The sequence below is a fragment of the Cryptomeria japonica genome, unplaced genomic scaffold (genome assembly GCF_030272615.1).
Source record: "Cryptomeria japonica unplaced genomic scaffold, Sugi_1.0 HiC_scaffold_128, whole genome shotgun sequence".
Classification (NCBI taxonomy): Eukaryota; Viridiplantae; Streptophyta; class Pinopsida; order Cupressales; family Cupressaceae; genus Cryptomeria; species Cryptomeria japonica.
The window spans coordinates 340,001-356,716 of NW_026728950.1; the positions used below are offsets into that span (position 1 = coordinate 340,001).

General features: G+C 60.2%; 1 non-coding gene across 1 annotated transcript; it reads left to right on the forward strand.

The window, feature by feature from the left end:
- Positions 1–11,673: 11,673 nt before the first annotated feature.
- Positions 11,674–11,792, forward strand: LOC131866017 (5S ribosomal RNA). The gene has a single exon (XR_009364650.1). It is a non-coding gene; the product is annotated as a 5S ribosomal RNA (ribosomal RNA).
- Positions 11,793–16,716: the final 4,924 nt, after the last annotated feature.

A 16,716-nucleotide genomic window follows, 5' to 3' on the forward strand; every position in this document is an offset into this window, starting at 1 on the left:
TTACGGATGCAGCATTGATAGCAATCGAGGTGTGAGGCGAAGGATGCAGAAGTGAGAGCCGAGGGATGTAGCAGAGATAGCAATCGGGGTGTGTGATGCAGAAGAGATAGCAATCGAGGTGTGCGGTGGGAAGGGCCCAGCAGCCAGAATGCATGAAGCGACGGATGAAGCAGTGATGACAACCGGGCTGTGAGGAGAGGAGGGATGCAGCCAAGAAAGCAATCAGGGCTCGAGGCAAGGGATGCATCAAGGATAGCAATCATGTTGTGAGGCGAGATTCCAAAGGCTAAACGTGAGAGGCTGCAGGGTCGACTCAGAGAGGTCTATGCATGTGAGAGGCTGAAAGCAAGGTCGACTCGGAGCGGTCTATGCATCGGGCGCGCTTGGGGCGACTACCAGTGCCAACCCCTTATCCCGCGACGCGTCCGACAAAGAGAACGTTCCAAGGCGGCAGAGGAGGTTACCAGCCGAAGGATGCAGTAGCAATAACAGGTATAGTTCCGCGGCGGCCGAGAAGACTCACCGCATAGGAATCGGGATGCGAGGCGAGGGATGCGGCGGGAAGGCCCCGACGGCTAAACGGAAGAGGCTGCAGGGCCGCCTCGGAATGGTCCAAGCATCGGATGCGATTGGGACGACTACCAGTGCCAACCCCTTATCCCGCGATGCGTCCGATACACAGATAGTTCCAAGGCGGCCGAGGAGCCTCACCGCATATCAATCGGGGTGCGAGGCGAGGGATGGGGCGGGAAGGCCCCAACGGCTAGACGGAAGAGGCTTCAGGGCCACCTCGGAATGGTCCAAGCATCGGACGCGCTTGGGGCGACTGCCAGTGCCAACCCCTTATCCCGCGATGCGTCCGATACACAGATGGTTCCAAGGCGGCCGAGGAGCCTCACCGCATAGCAATCGGGGGTGCGAGGCGAGGGATGGGGCGGGAAGGCCCCAACGGCTAGACGGAAGAGGCTTCAGGGCCGCCTAGGAATGGTCCAAGCATCGGACACGCTTGGGGCGACTACCAGTGACAGCCCCCTATCCCGCGATGCGTCCGATACGAAGATGGTTCCAAGGCGGCCGAGGAGCCTCACCGCATAGCAATCGGGGTGCGAGGTGGGGGATGCGGCGAGATGGCCCCAACGGCTAGACGGAAGAGGCCACAGGGCCGCGTCGGAATAGTCCAAGCATCGGACGCGCTTGGGGCGACTACCAGTGACAACCCCTTATCCCGCGATGCGTCCGATACGAAGATAGTTCCAAGGCGGCCGAGGAGCCTCACCGCATAGCAATCGGGGTGCGAGGTGGGGGATGCGGCGAGATGGCCCCAACGGCTAGACGGAAGAGGCTGCAGGGCCGCCTCGGAATAGTCCAAGCATCGGACGCGCTTGGGGCCACTACCAGTGACAACCCCTTATCCCGCAATGCGTCCGATACGAAGATAGTTCCAAGGCGGCCGAAGAGCCTCACCGCATAGCAATCGGGGTGCGAGGTGGGGGATGCGGCGAGATGGCCCCAACGGCTAGACGGAAGAGGCCACAGGGCCGCCTCGGAATAGTCCAAGCATCGGACGCGCTTGGGGCGACTACCAGTGACAACCCCTTATCCCGCGATGCGTCCGATACGAAGATAGTTCCCAGGCGGCCGAGGAGCCTCACCGCATAGCAATCGGGGTGCGAGGCGAGGGATGCGGCGAGATGGCCCCAAAGGCTAGACGGAAGAGGCTGCAGGGCTGCCTCGGAATAGTCCAAGCATCGGACGCGCTTGGGGTGACTACCACTGCCAACCCCTTATCCCGCGATGCGTTCGATACACAGATAGTTCCGAGGCGGCCGAGGAGGTGGGGGATGCAGCGAGATGGCCCCAACGGCTAGACGGAAGAGGCTGCAGGGCCGCCTCGGAATAGTCCAAGCATCGGACGCGCTTGGGGCGACTACCAGTGACAACCCCTTATCCCGCGATGCGTCCGATACACAGATAGTTCCGAGGCGGCCAAGGAGCCTCACCGCATAGCAATCGTGGTGCGAGGTGGGGGATGCGGCGAGATGGCCCCAACGGCTAGACGGAAGAGGCTGCAGGGCCGCCTCGGAATGGTCCAAGCATCGGATGCGCTTGGGGCGACTACCACTGCCAACCCCTTATCCCGCGATGCGTCCGATACACAGATAGTTCCAAGGCGGCCGAGGAGCCTCACAGCATAGCAATCAGGGTGCGAGGCGAGGGATGCGGCGAGAAAGCCCCAACGGCTAGAGGGAAGAGGCTTCAGGTCCGCCTCGGAATGGTCCAAGCATCGGACGCGCTTGGGGCGACTACCAGTGACAACCCCTTATCCCGCGACGCGTCCGATACACAGATAGTTCCAAGGCGGCCGAGGAGCCTCACCGCATAGCAATCGGGGTGCGAGGCGAGGGATGCGGCGAGAAGGACCCAACGGCTACACGGAAGAGGCTTCGGGGCCGCCTCGGAATGGTCCAAGCATCGGACGCGCTTGGGGCGACTACCAGTGACAACCCCTTATCCCGCGACGCGTCCGATACACAGATAGTTCCAAGGCGGCCGAGGAGCCTCACCGCATAGCAATCGGGGTGCGAGGCGAGGGATGCGGCGAGAAGGACCCAACGGCTACACGGAAGAGGCTTCGGGGCCGCCTCGGAATGGTCCAAGCATCGGACGCGCTTGGGGCGACTACCAGTGACAACCCCTTATCCCGCGACGCGTCCGATACACAGATAGTTCCAAGGCGGCCGAGGAGCCTCACCGCATAGCAATCGGGGTGCGAGGCGAGGGATGCGGCGAGAAGGACCCAACGGCTAGACGGAAGAGGCTTCGGGTCCGCCTCGGAATGGTCCAAGCATCGGACGCGCTTGGGGCGACTACCAGTGACAACCCCTTATCCCGCGACGCGTCCGATACACAGATAGTTCCAAGGCGGCCGAGGAGCCTCACCGCATAGCAATCGGGGTGCGAGGCGAGGGATGCGGCGAGAAGGACCCAACGGCTAGACGGAAGAGGCTTCGGGTCCGCCTCGGAATGGTCCAAGCATCGGACGCGCTTGGGGCGACTACCAGTGACAACCCCTTATCCCGCGACGCGTCCGATACACAGATAGTTCCAAGGCGGCCGAGGAGCCTCACCGCATAGCAATCGGGGTGCGAGGCGAGGGATGCGGCGAGAAGGACCCAACGGCTAGACGGAAGAGGCTTCGGGTCCGCCTCGGAATGGTCCAAGCATCGGACGCGCTTGGGGCGACTACCAGTGACAACCCCTTATCCCGCGACGCGTCCGATACACAGATAGTTCCGAGGCGGCCGAGGAGCCTCACCGCATAGCAATCGGGGTGCGAGGCGAAGGATGCGGCGAGAAGGACCCAACGGCTAGACGGAAGAGGCTTCGGGTCCGCCTCGGAATGGTCTAAGCATCGGACGCGCTTGGGGCGACTACCAGTGACAACCCCTTATCCCGCGACGCGTCCGATACACAGATAGTTCCAAGGCGGCCGAGGAGCCTCACCGCATAGCAATCGGGGTGCGAGGCGAGGGATGCGGCGAGAAGGACCCAACGGCTAGACGGAAGAGGCTTCAGGGCCGCCTCGGAATGGTCCAAGCATCGAACGCGCTTGGGGCGACTACCAGTGACAACCCCTTATCCCGCGACGCGTCCGATACACAGATAGTTCCGAGGCGGCCGAGGAGCCTCACCGCATAGCAATCGGGGTGCGAGGCGAGGGATGCGGCGAGAAGGACCCAACGGCTAGACGGAAGAGGCTTCAGGGCCGCCTCGGAATGGTCCAAGCATCGGACGCGCTTGGGGCGACTACCAGTGACAACCCCTTATCCCGCGACGCGTCCGATACACAGATAGTTCCGAGGCGGCCGAGGAGCCTCACCGCATAGCAATCGGGGTGCGAGGCGAGGGATGCGGCGAGAAGGACCCAACGGCTAGACGGAAGAGGCTTCAGGGCCGCCTCGGAATGGTCCAAGCATCGGACGCGCTTGGGGCGACTACCAATGACAACCCCTTATCCCGCGACGCGTCCGATACACAGATAGTTCCGAGGCGGCCGAGGAGCCTCACCGCATAGCAATCGGGGTGCGAGGCGAGGGATGCGGCGAGAAGGACCCAACGGCTAGACGGAAGAGGCTTCAGGGCCGCCTCGGAATGGTCCAAGCATCGGACGCGCTTGGGGCGACTACCAGTGACAACCCCTTATCCCGCGACGCGTCCGATACACAGATAGTTCCGAGGCGGCCGAGGAGCCTCACCGCATAGCAATCGGGGTGCGAGGCGAGGGATGCGGCGAGAAGGACCCAACGGCTAGACGGAAGAGGCTTCAGGGCCGCCTCGGAATGGTCCAAGCATCGGACGCGCTTGGGGCGACTACCGTTGCCAACCCCTTATCCCGCGATGCGTCTGATACACAGATAGTTCCGAGGCGGCCGAGGAGCCTCACCGCATAGCAATCGGGTTGCGAGGCAGATTATTGGGAAGGGAACCCCCTGGGATGCGGCTCAAGCAGTGCCCAAAGGGACTGGAATGCGGAATCACATCGAGAGACCCAAATGCTATACGAGGGCTCAAATCGAATTATCGATTTGGCCACGACATGGACGCATCGGAACGACTACCTTTGCCGAACCACTCGCAATTGCATCCATACCGAAACCAATAGACATTTCCGTTAGAGCCCTCGCATAGCATTCGGGAATCTCGCATGCCCCTCTAAATCGACCAATGCTGGCGCTCAATGAAAATCCGAGCGCTACCACCGTTCGAGCGCCAGCATTGGTCGAGTTAGAGGGGCACGGGGGAGAATGCTCCAGTCAACACCTCCCCTATATAAGTTATTTGTCCGATTCTCGCACAACCGTAGTCTGCCTCGTCGAATCAAACAACGGTCCCAGATTCCGACTTCCGTTCCGTAGAGACCCAAAAGCTAGATGGAGGCTCACAAGAAAGAGAGTCGGCGCATAGCAATCGGGTTTCTCGAACGTTTAGGGACCGAGCTCACTTGCGGATAGGGCAAAATCCGCCAAGCAACCCAAAAGCTAGACGGGGGCTCGAATCGAATCGCCTAGGCGGCCACAACAACGACGTGTTGGATCGACTACCAGTGCCAAACCATTCAGCAAGACTAGTCTGTGTCGAGGCCGGATAGAGATTCTCAGAGAGCGCCCGCATAGCATTTAGGAGACCTGCCGCGTCCCTCACACTCGACAAATGGTGGTGCACGTTTATAAATCCGAGCGATCCCAACCCTTTCAAGCACCAACATCGGTCGAGATAGAGGGGCACGGAGGGGGCTGCGTGAGACAACACAGTCCCCTATATAAGTTATTTGTCCGATTCTCACACATCCGAAGAATGGTCATCAAATCGGACAACAGCCCAAACTTCCGACTTCCGTCCCAGAAAGCCCAAGAGCTATCTAAAACGTTCATGGCCGGAACTCGATCGCGGCTATACCAGTCCGCCAAGCAACCCAAAAGCTAGACTGGAGCTCTAGTCGAATCACCTCTGTGGCCATTGCAAGGACGTGTTGGAGCGACTACCATTGCCGAACCATTCCGCAGGTCGAGTCCATACCAAGGCCGCATAGAGATTCACGATGAGCTCCTGCATAGCAATCAGGAGACTTGCCGTGTCCATCACAATCGATAAATCCTGGTGCAAGATTTTTGCATCCGAGCGCTCCAACCAGTCGAGCACCAGCATCAATCGACATAAACGGGCACGGGGGGAGGATGCTCGAGAACACTACCTCCCCTATATAAGTTATTTGTCCGATTCTCAAGCAGCCGAAGTCTGGTCATCGAATCGGGTCAAAGACCACAACTTCCGACTTTACCCACAATGCAAGTCATCGAATCGAACATCGGCCCCCGAGTCGGACTCCATGCGTATGTCAGGTCATCGGACCCAAATTCCGCCTTCCTGCGCATGGCGGGCCATCAATATCAACTCGGTCATCGGACCCAAACTCCGCCTTTTTGCGTATGGCACGCCTTCAAATCGGTCATCGGACCCAAATTCCGCCTTCCTGTGCATGGCGGGCCATCAACATCAACTCGGTCATCGGACCCAAATTCCGCCTTTCTGCGCATGGCACGCCATCAACTCGGTCATCGGACCCAAATTCCGCCTTCCTGCGCATGGCAGGTCATCGGACACAAATTCAGACCTCGCCAATATGCCTACGTATCGAATCGGTCATCGGACCCAACTTCCGACTTCATCCATACTGTAGGGTCTTTGAGGTTGGCGCGGTGCGCTCAACCCAGGGAGTCGACCCATCGAAGCATACACCTCCCCTATATAAGCTATTTGTCCGATTCCCACACCTGTGTAGTTTGCACCTCTGACCAGGACATCGACCCCAACTTCCGAACTCGACTGCAACGACGGCACCAGCGCCTTGGTGCGCACCTTGCGACGCACAGTCCCAACATTCGCCTTCCTGCACATGGCAGGTCATCGGACCCAAATTCCGACCTCGCGAGTATGCCTACATATCGAATCGGTCATCGGACCCAACTTCCGACTTCATCCATACCGTAGGGTCTTTGAGGTTGGCGCGGTGCGCTCAACCCGGGGAGTCGACCCAACGAAGCATACACCTCCCCTATATAAGCTATTTGTCCGATTCCCACACCTGTGTAGTTTGCACCTCCGATCAAGACATCGACCCCAACTTCCGAACTCGCCTCCAACGACCGAACCAGCGCCTTGGTGCGCACCTTGCAACGCACAGTGCCAACATTCGCCTTCCTGCACGTGGCAGGTCATCGGACCCAAATTCCGACCTCGCGAGTATGCCTACATATCGAATCGGTCATCGGACCCAACTTCCGACTTCATCCATACCGTAGGGTCTTTGAGGTTGGCGCGGTGCGCTCAACCCGGGGAGTCGACCCAACGAAGCATACACCTCCCCTATATAAGCTATTTGTCCGATTCCCACACCTGTGTAGCTTGCACCTCCGATCAGGACATCGACCCCAACTTCCGAACTCGACTAAAAAGACCGCACCAGCGCCTTGGTGTGCACCTTGCAACGCACAGTGTCAACATTCGCCTTCCTGCACATGGCAGGTCATCGGACCCAAATTCCGACCTCATGAGCATACCTACTAATCGAATTGGTCATCGGACCCAACTTCCGACTTCATCCATACCGTAGGGTCTTTGAGGTTGGCGCGGTGCGCTCAACCTGGGGAGTCGACCCATCGAAGCATACACCTCCCCTATATAAGCTATTTGTCCGATTCCGACACCTGTGTAGTTTGCACCTCCGCTCAGGACATCGACCCCAACTTCCGAACTCGCCTGCAACGACCGAACCAGCGCCTTGGTGCGCACCAAAAGTGCGCACTTTTGGAGGGCACTTTTGTGCGCTCCAAAGGTGCGCACTTTTGGAGGGCACTTTTCTGCGCTCCAAAGGTGCGCACTTTTGGAGGGCACTTTTTGGAGGGCACTTTTCTGCGCTCCAAAGGTGCGCACTTTTGGAGGGCACTTTTTGGAGGGCACTTTTCTGCGCTCCAAAGGTGCGCACTTTTGGAGGGCACTTTTTGGAGGGCACTTTTCTGCGCTCCAAAGGTGCGCACTTTTGGAGGGCACTTTTTGGAGGGCACTTTTCTGCGCTCCAAAGGTGCGCACTTTTGGAGGGCACTTTTTGGAGGGCACTTTTCTGCGCTCCAAAGGTGCGCACTTTTGGAGGGCACTTTTCTGCGCTCCAAAGGTGCGCACTTTTGGAGGGCACTTTTTGGAGGGCACTTTTCTGCGCTCCAAAGGTGCGCACTTTTGGAGGGCACTTTTTGGAGGGCACTTTTCTGCGCTCCAAAGGTGCGCACTTTTGGAGGGCACTTTTTGGAGGGCACTTTTCTGCGCTCCAAAGGTGCGCACTTTTGGAGGGCACTTTTGTGCACTCCAAAGGTGCGCACTTTTGGAGGGCACTTTTCCTGTGCTCCAAAGGTGCACACCTAGGTGAGCACCTTCGACCACACCTTGTAGCACACCAAACTCTGACTTTCGACTTCATCCGCAATGCAGGGTCTTTGAGGTTGGCGCAATGCGCACAACCAGGGGAGTCGACCCATCAAACCCAACACCTCCCCTATATAAGCTATTTGTCTGATTCTCATACATGCGTAGCCTGCAGGAGCAATTAGGACATCGACCCCAACTTTCGGCTTCTAAACGAAAACAAGGTCTTTGAGGTTGGTGTAATGCGAACAACTAGGGGAGTCAACCCATCAAACCCAACACCTCCCCTATATAAGCTATTTGTCTGATTCTCATACATGTGTAGTCTACAGGAGCAATTAGGACATCGACCCCAACTTTTGACTTCTTAACGAAAACAAGGTCTTTGAGGTTGACGTAATGCGCACAACCAGGGGAGTCGACCCATCAAACCCAACACCTCCCCTATATAAGCTATTTGTCCGATTCTCATACATGTGTAGCCTGCAGGAGCCATTAGGACATTGACCCCAACTTTTGACTTCTTAACGAAAACAAGGTCTTTGAGGTTGGTTGGCGTAATGCGCACAACCAAGGGAGTTGACCCATCAAACCCAACACCTCCCCTATATAAGCTATTTGTCTGATTCTCATACATGTGTAGCCTGCAACAACGATTAGGACATCCACCCCAACTTCTGAATTCGTCTGCGTTGACCGCACCAAAGGTGCACGCCTTGGTGCTCACCAAAATCCGACTTCCGACTTCTTCTGCTATGCGGGGTCTTTGAGGTTGGCGCAGTGCGCACAACCAGGGGAGTCAACCCACCGAATGCAACACCTCCCCTATATAAGCTATTTGTCTGATTCTCATACATGCGTAGACTGCAGCAATGATTAGGACATCCACCCCAACTTTTGACTTCTTAAACAAGACAGGGTCTTTGAAGTTGGTGCAGTGCACACAACCAGGGGAGTCGACCCATCAAACGCAACACCTCCCCTATATAAAGCTATTTGTCCGATTCTCATACGTGTAGTCTGCAGCAGCGATTAGGACATCGACCCCAACTTCCGAATTCGTTTGCATTGACCGCACCAAAGGTGCACGCCTTGGTGTGCACCCTGGAGTGCACTTTGGTGCTCACCTCGGTGCACACTTTGGTGTGCACCTCGGTGTGCACCAAAGGTGCGCACCTTGGAGCGCACCAAAGGTGTACACTTTGGAGCGCACCACATAGGGTCTTTGAGAGGTTGGCGCAGTGCGCACACCAAGGTGGGTGTTGAGGTGCGTGCCGAGGTGGGTGGGTGCTAGGGTGCGCTCCATGGTGGGTGCCAGGGTGGGTGCGTGCTAGGGTGGATTCCAAAGAGGGTCATAGGGTGGGTGCCAAGGTGGGTTGGTGATATAGTGGGTTCAAAGGTGGGTACTAGGGTGGGTTCCAAGGTGGGTCACAAGTTGGGTGCCAGGATGCGTGGGTGTTAGGTTGGGTGCCAAGGTGGGCTCCTGCGTGGGTGGGTGCTAGGGTGGGTTTCAAGGTGGACGCGAGGGCGGGTGCCAAGGTGGGTAACAAGTTGGGTGTTAGGATGGGTGAGTGCTAGAGTGGGTGCCAAGGTGGGTGGGTGCTAAGGTGGATGCCAAGGTGGTTCACAGGGTGGGTGGGTTCTAGGGTGAGTTCCAAGGTGGGTCACAGGTTCAGTGCTAGGGTGGGTGTCAAGGCGGGTGTCGAGGTGCCTGGGTGCTAGGGTGTGGATGCCAATGTGGGTCATAGGGTGGGTACTAGGGTGGGCTGCAATGTGGGTGCCAAGGTGGGTAACATGCTCGGTGGGTTCTAAATTGGGTGCCAGGGTGGGTGTGCACCCACCTTGCCCGAGGTGGGTGCCAAGGTGCCAGTGTGGGTGGGTGCTAAGGTGGATGCCAAGGTGGGTGAGAAGGTGGGTGATAGGTTGAGTGGTAGGATGGGTGGGTGCCAAGATGGGTCACAGGGTGGGTGCAAGGGTGGGTAGGTGCTAGGGTTGGTGTCAGGGTGGGTGGGTGCTAGGTTGGGTTCCAAGGTGGGTGCGAGGGTGAGTGTCAAGGTGGGTCACAGGTTAGGTGCTAGGATGGGTGAGTGCTAGGGTGCAAAGGTGCCAGGGTGGGTGCTAGGATGGGTCGATGCTAGGGTGAGTGGCAAGGTGGGTCCACAAGTGTCAAGGTGGGTGCCGAGGTGGGTGCCAAGTCGGCGACTGCTATGGTGGATGCCAAGGTGGGTCACGGGGTGGGTGCCAAGTTGCTAGGTTGGGTTCCAAGGTGGGTGCCAACGTGGGTGCTAGGGTGCGTGGGTTAAAGGGTGTGTCACAACGTGGGTGCCAGGATGGGTGCGCACCCACACTGGCCAAGACGGGTGCGGGTGCAAGGTTGGGTTCCAAGCCCGGTCACAGGCTGGGTGCTAGGATGGGTGGGTGCCAAGGTGGGCACCAGGGTGGGTGCACCCACCCTGGCCAAGGTGGGTCACGGGGTGGGTCCTAGGGTGGGTAACGGGGTGGGTACTAAGGTGCGTGCCAAGGTGGGTCATAGGGTGGGTGCCAAGGTGGGCACCAGGGTGGGTGTGCACCAACCCTAGCCAGGGTAGGTCACGGGGTGGTTGTCGGGGTGGGCGTCAAGGAGCCAAGGTGGGTGGCAAGTAGCCAAGTTGCGTGCCAAGGTGGGTGTCGGGGTGGGTGCCAAGGATCCAAGGTGGGTGCCAAGGAACCAAGGTGGGTGTCTGGGTGGGTGCCGAGGTGGGAGCCAGGGTGGGTCCCAAGGTGAGTGCAAAGGTGGGTGCCAGGGTCAAGGTGAGTGCCAATGTGGGTTCCAAGGTGCCAGGGTCAGGGTGAGTGCCAATGTGGGTTCAAAGGTGCTAAGTTGGGTGCGAGGTTGGGTGCGAGGGTGGGTGGGTGCCAAGGTGTGCTAGGTGGAAGCCCGGGTGGGTCGGCATCCCATGGGTGTCGAGTTGGGTGCCTGATGGGTGCTTCTTGTCAAGTTTTAGTCGTCGGGACTCATTTCGAGCCTTAGAGGTCGTTTCTTGTCCGGTTGCCCTGTCTTCGACCTGGGAACCCAATTTTGGTCCTCGGGTCCCATTTTTTTTTGTCTCGCATCCCACTTTTGGCCTGTGGCCTTTTCGGGGTCGATTCTCGTTTTGGGCATCAGAGCATGTTTCTTCTCCTAAAACCCAATATTTGTTTATTAAGTCTCGGAACACATTTTTGTTCTCGTGGACCCATCATGGGTCTTGGAACGCATTTGTGGTCCTTGGGTCCCATTTTGCATCCCGAAACTTGTGTTTTGGTGCTTGATCCCTATTTTGGGTGCCCACCTTGCACCAAGTGCGCACCCGGGGCAAACCGAGCGCCTTGGTGCACCGGGGCAAGATCGAGCGTGCACCCGAGGCGCCCCGAACATGCACCAAGGTGCACTCGGCCCACATGTGAGCGCAGGTCGTTGCGCCCGAGGTGGTGTGTGGGCACCGCGTTGCAGACGGGACACTGCACGCACACGACGCCCCCTCCAGGTGCACGCACGTAGGCCGGGCCGGGTGCACACCCGACGCCCTAGCAAGGTGCGCGCACCCGGGCAGGGCTCACACTTGGCGAACGGGGCGCACTTCGCGAGGGAGGGTGTGCACCTCGACGGGGGTGGGTGGCCGGGGTGGATTCGCACGTGGGTCGCGGTTTGCTAAGTACACACTGCGACAAGCTCATAACGGGTGCGATCATACCAGCGTTAGTGCACCGGATCCCATCAGAACTCCGCAGTTAAGCGCGCTTGGGCCGGAGTAGTACTGGGATGGGTGACCTCCCGGGAAGTCCCGGTGTTGCACCCTTTTTTAGTTTTTCGCCGGGCGTCGCAATGCTATTTGAATAAACCTTTTGCCCGTTTGCGTTCTCGTCGGGGCCGGGCCGGGCCGGGGTGCGCTGCCCGCACTACCGCGCGCGCGGGGGCGACACCGAGCGCGCACCCGAGGCGCCCCGAGCACACAGGCCACGGTGCAACCCGGGCGTTGTGCGCGCACCCCGGTGCGCCCGAGGTGCTGCGCGCGCACCCAGGTGAAATCGGTGTGCACCTCGGCCAGTGCGCGCTCGGTCGAGTCGCGCACGTTGGCCAAGGTGCACGGTGATGTTTCTTACTCTAAGGTTCCGCACCAGACGCCCGGGACAGGTGAGCGAAGCTGGGCGGGGCCGGGTGCGCGGCCGGGGCAGGTGCACGCAGCTGGAGAGAGCTTTGGAGCACACTTCGGAGCGCACCAATGATGCGCTCCATTCAAAAGTTTCCTGAAAAGGCAAAAAAAGTTGAGATTATAGAATTTCCCACTTGAGAGATTGTAAAAAAAAAAAATTTAAAATGAAGGAAACGCGGGTGCCAAGGTGTGCGCAGCCCAGCCAAGGTGTGCGCACCAAGGCGCCCACCCTGGCGAAGGTGCACGCAAGGTGCGCACCCGAGGCAAACCGGACAATTAACCCAACTTTCGACTTCGCGCGCACCTTGGAGCGCACTTCGGAGCGCTCCTTGGTGCGCACCAATCTTGGGCACCTCGGAGTGCACCATGGCGCCCACCAAGGTGCGCACCCGGGGCAAACCGAGCTCCGACTTCGTGCGCACCTTGGAGCGCACGAAAGGTGCGCACCATGGCGCCCACCAAGGTGCGCAGCCCAGCCAAGGCGTGCGCATCAAGGTGCGCACCCTGGCGAAGGTGCGCACCCGGGGCAAACCGAGCTCCGACTTCGTGCGCACCTTGGAGCGCACAAAAGGTGCGCAACCCAGCCAAGGTGTGCGCACCCCGGTCAAACCGAGCTCCGAATCGTGCGCACCAGAGGTGCACGCCATCGTGCGCACCTTGGAGCACACTTCGGAGCCCTCCTTGGTGCGCGCCGATGTTGCGCACCTCGGAGCGCACCCGGGGAAAACAATGCAATTAACCCGACTTTCGACTTCGTGGGCACCTCGGAGCGCTCTCGGGTTCGCACCTCGGAGCACACCGAGGTGCGCACCTTTGATGCGCTGCCTTCACCAATTTCCAGAAAAGGCAAGAAAACATTGAGAAGGTGTGCGCACCGAGGTGCCCACCCTGGCGAAGGTGCACGCGAGGTGCGCACCCGGGGCAAACCGGGCTCCGACTTCGTGCACGCCGCACCTTGGAGCACACTTCGGAGCGCTCCTTGGTGCGCACCAGGGCGCGCAACCCAGCCGAGGTGCCCACCCCGGCGAAGGTGCACGCGAGGTGCGCACCCGGGGCAAACCGGGCTCCGACTTCGTGCACGCCATGGTGCCCACCGCGGCGAAGGTGCACGCGAGGTGCGCACCCGGGGCAAACCGGGCTCCGACTTCGTGCACGCCGCACCTTGGAGCACACTTCGGAGCGCTCCTTGGTGCGCACCATGGTGCCCACCAGGGCGCGCAACCCCGCCGAAGGTGCACGCGAGGTGCGCACCCGGGGCAAACCGGGCTCCGACTTCGTGCACGCCGCACCTTGGAGCACACTTCGGAGCGCTCCTTGGTGCGCACCATGGTGCCCACCAGGGCGCGCAACCCCGCCGAAGGTGCACGCGAGGTGCGCACCCGGGGCAAACCGGGCTCCGACTTCGTGCACGCCATGGTGCGCACCGCGGCGAAGGTGCGCACCCGGGGCAAACCGGGCTCCGACTTCGTGCACGCCGCACCTTGGAGCACACTTCGGAGCGCTCCTTGGTGCGCACCAGGGCGCGCAACCCAGCCGAGGTGCCCACCCCGGCGAAGGTGCACGCGAGGTGCGTACCCGGGGCAAACCGGGCTCCGACTTCGTGCACGCCGCACCTTGGAGCACACTTCGGAGCGCTCCTTGGTGCGCACCATGGTGCCCACCAGGCCGCGCAACCCAGCCAAGGTGTGCGCACCAAGGTGCACGCGAGGTGCGCACCCGGGGCAAACCGGGGTCCGACTTCGTGCACGCCGCACCTTGGAGCACACATCGGGGCGCTCCCGGGTTCGCACCGGCGTTGCGCACCGTGGTGGGCACCTCGGAGCACACCAAGGTGGGCAGCGAGGTGCGCACCTTTGATGCGATGCCTTCACTAATTTCCATAAAAGGCAAAAAAAAAATGAGATTTTAAAATTTCCGTTTTGAAAGATAGTGAGAAAAAGGGAATGCTGGTGCCATCTTGAGCCCGCCCTGGTGCGCAGCCCAGCCAAGGTGTGCGCACCAAGGTGCCCACCCTGGCGAAGGTGCGCGCCCGGGCAATTAACCCAACTTCCAACTTCGCGCGCGCCAGGGTGGGAGCGCACCCAACAACCGGGCCTGGGAAGAGCCAATGCGAGAAACCCCACCAAACGCTCTGACAAAAAAAGAGGGGGCGCTCCAGTAACCCCGCTTCGGAGCGCACCCTGGGCAAACCCAGCCAAGGTGCCCACCCCGGCCAAGGTGCAGGCGAGGTGCGCACCCGGGGCAAACCGGGCTCCGACAACGTGCACGCCGCACCTTGGAGCACACTTCGTAGCGCTCCCGGGTGCGCACCTCAGAGCACACCAAGGTGGGCAGCGAGGTGCGCACCTTTGATGCGCTGCCTTCACTAATTTCCAGAAAAGGCAAAAAAAAAAGGAGATTTTAAAATTTCCGTTTTGAAAGATAGTGAAAAAAACGGAACGCGCGTGCCATCTTGAGCCCGCCCTGGTGCGCAGCCCAGGTAAGGTGCCCACCCTGGCAAAGGTGCGCACCCGGGCAATTAACCCTACTTCCGACTTCGTGCGCGCCAGGGTGGCAACCGGGCCTCGGAAGAGCCAATGCGAGAAACCCCACCAAACGCTCCGACAAAAAAAGAGGCGGCGCTCCAATAACCCCGCTTCGGAGCGCAGCCGGGGCAAACCCAGCCAAGGTGCCCACCCCGACGAAGGTGCACGCGAGGTGCGCACCCGGGGCAAACCGGGCTCCGACAACGTGCACGCAGCACCTTGGAGCACACTTCGAAGCACTCCCGGGTGCCCACCGGCGTTGCGCACCGTGGTGGGCAGCGAGGTGCGCACCTTTGATGCGCTGCCTTCACTAATTTCCAGAAAAAGGCAAAAAAAAATGAGATTTTAAAATTTCCGTTTTGAAAGATAGTGAAAAAAAAGGAACGCGGGTGCCATCTTGAGCCCGCCCTGGTGCGCAGCCCAGGCAAGGCATGCGCACCAAGGTGCCCACCCGAGGTGCACACCCGGGGCAAACCGGGCTCCGACTTCGTGCAGGCCGCACCTTGGAGCACACTTCGGAGCGCTCCTTGGTGCGCACCATGGTGCCCACCAGGGCGCGCAACCCAGCCAAGGTCTGCACACCAAGGTGCCCACCCCGGCGAAGGTGCACGCGAGGTGCGCACCCGGGGCAAACCGGGCTCCGACTTCGTGCACGCCATGGTGCCCACCGCGGCGAAGGTGCACGCGAGGTGCGCACCCGGGGCAAACCGGGCTCCGACTTCGTGCACGCCGCACCTTGGAGCACACTTCGGAGCGCTCCTTGGTGCGCACCATGGTGCCCACCAGGGCGCGCAACCCAGCCAAGGTGTGCGCACCAAGGTGCACGCGAGGTGCGCACCCGGGGCAAACCGGGGTCCGACTTCGTGCACGCCGCACCTTGGAGCACACATCGGAGCGCTCCCAGGTTCGCACCAGCGTTGCGCACCTTTGATGCGCTGCCTTCACTAATTTCCAGAAAAGGCAAAAAAAAACGATATTTTAAAATTTCCGTTCTGAAAGATAGTGAAAAAAACGGAACGCGGGTGCCATCTTGAGCCCTTCCTGGTGCGCAGCCCAGGCAAGTTGTGCGCACCAAGGTGCCCACCCTGGCGGAGGTGCGCGCCCGGGGCAAACCGGGCTCCGACTTCGTGCACTGCATGGTGCCCACCAAGGCGCGCAACCCAGCCAAGGTGCCCACCGCAGCGAAGGTGCACGCGAGGTGCACACCCGGGGCAAACCGGGCTCCGACTTCGTGCACGCCGCACCTTGGAGCACACTTCAGAGCGCTCCTTGGTGCGCACCAGGGCGCGCAACCCAGCCGAGGTGCCCACCCCGGCGAAGGTGCACGCGAGGTGCGCACCCGGGGCAAACCGGGCTCCGACTTCGTGCACGCCATGGTGCCCACCGCGGCGAAGGTGCGCACCCGGGGCAAACCGGGCTCCGACTTCGTGCACGCCGCACCTTGGAGCACACTTCGGAGCGCTCCTTGGTGCGCACCATGGTGCCCACCAGGCCGCGCAACCCAGCCAAGGTGTGCGCACCAAGGTGCACGCGAGGTGCGCACCCGGGGCAAACCGGGGTCCGACTTCGTGCACGCCGCACCTTGGAGCACACATCGGGGCGCTCCCGGGTTCGCACCGGCGTTGCGCACCGTGGTGGGCAGCGAGGTGCGCACCTTTGATGCGATGCCTTCACTAATTTCCATAAAAGGCAAAAAAAAAACGAGATTTTAAAATTTCCGTTTTGAAAGATAGTGAGAAAAAGGGAATGCTGGTGCCATCTTGAGCCCGCCCTGGTGCGCAGCCCAGCCAAGGTTTGCGCACCAAGGTGCCCACCCTGGCGAAGGTGCGCGCCCGGGCAATTAACCCAACTTCCAACTTCGCGCGCGCCAGGGTGGGAGCGCACCCAACAACCGGGCCTGGGAAGAGCCAATGCGAGAAACCCCACCAAACTCTCTGACAAAAAAAGAGGGGGCGCTCCAGTAACCCCGCTTCGGAGCGCACCCTGGGCAAACCCAGCCAAGGTGCCCACCCCGGCCAAGGTGCAGGCGAGGTGCGCACCCGGGG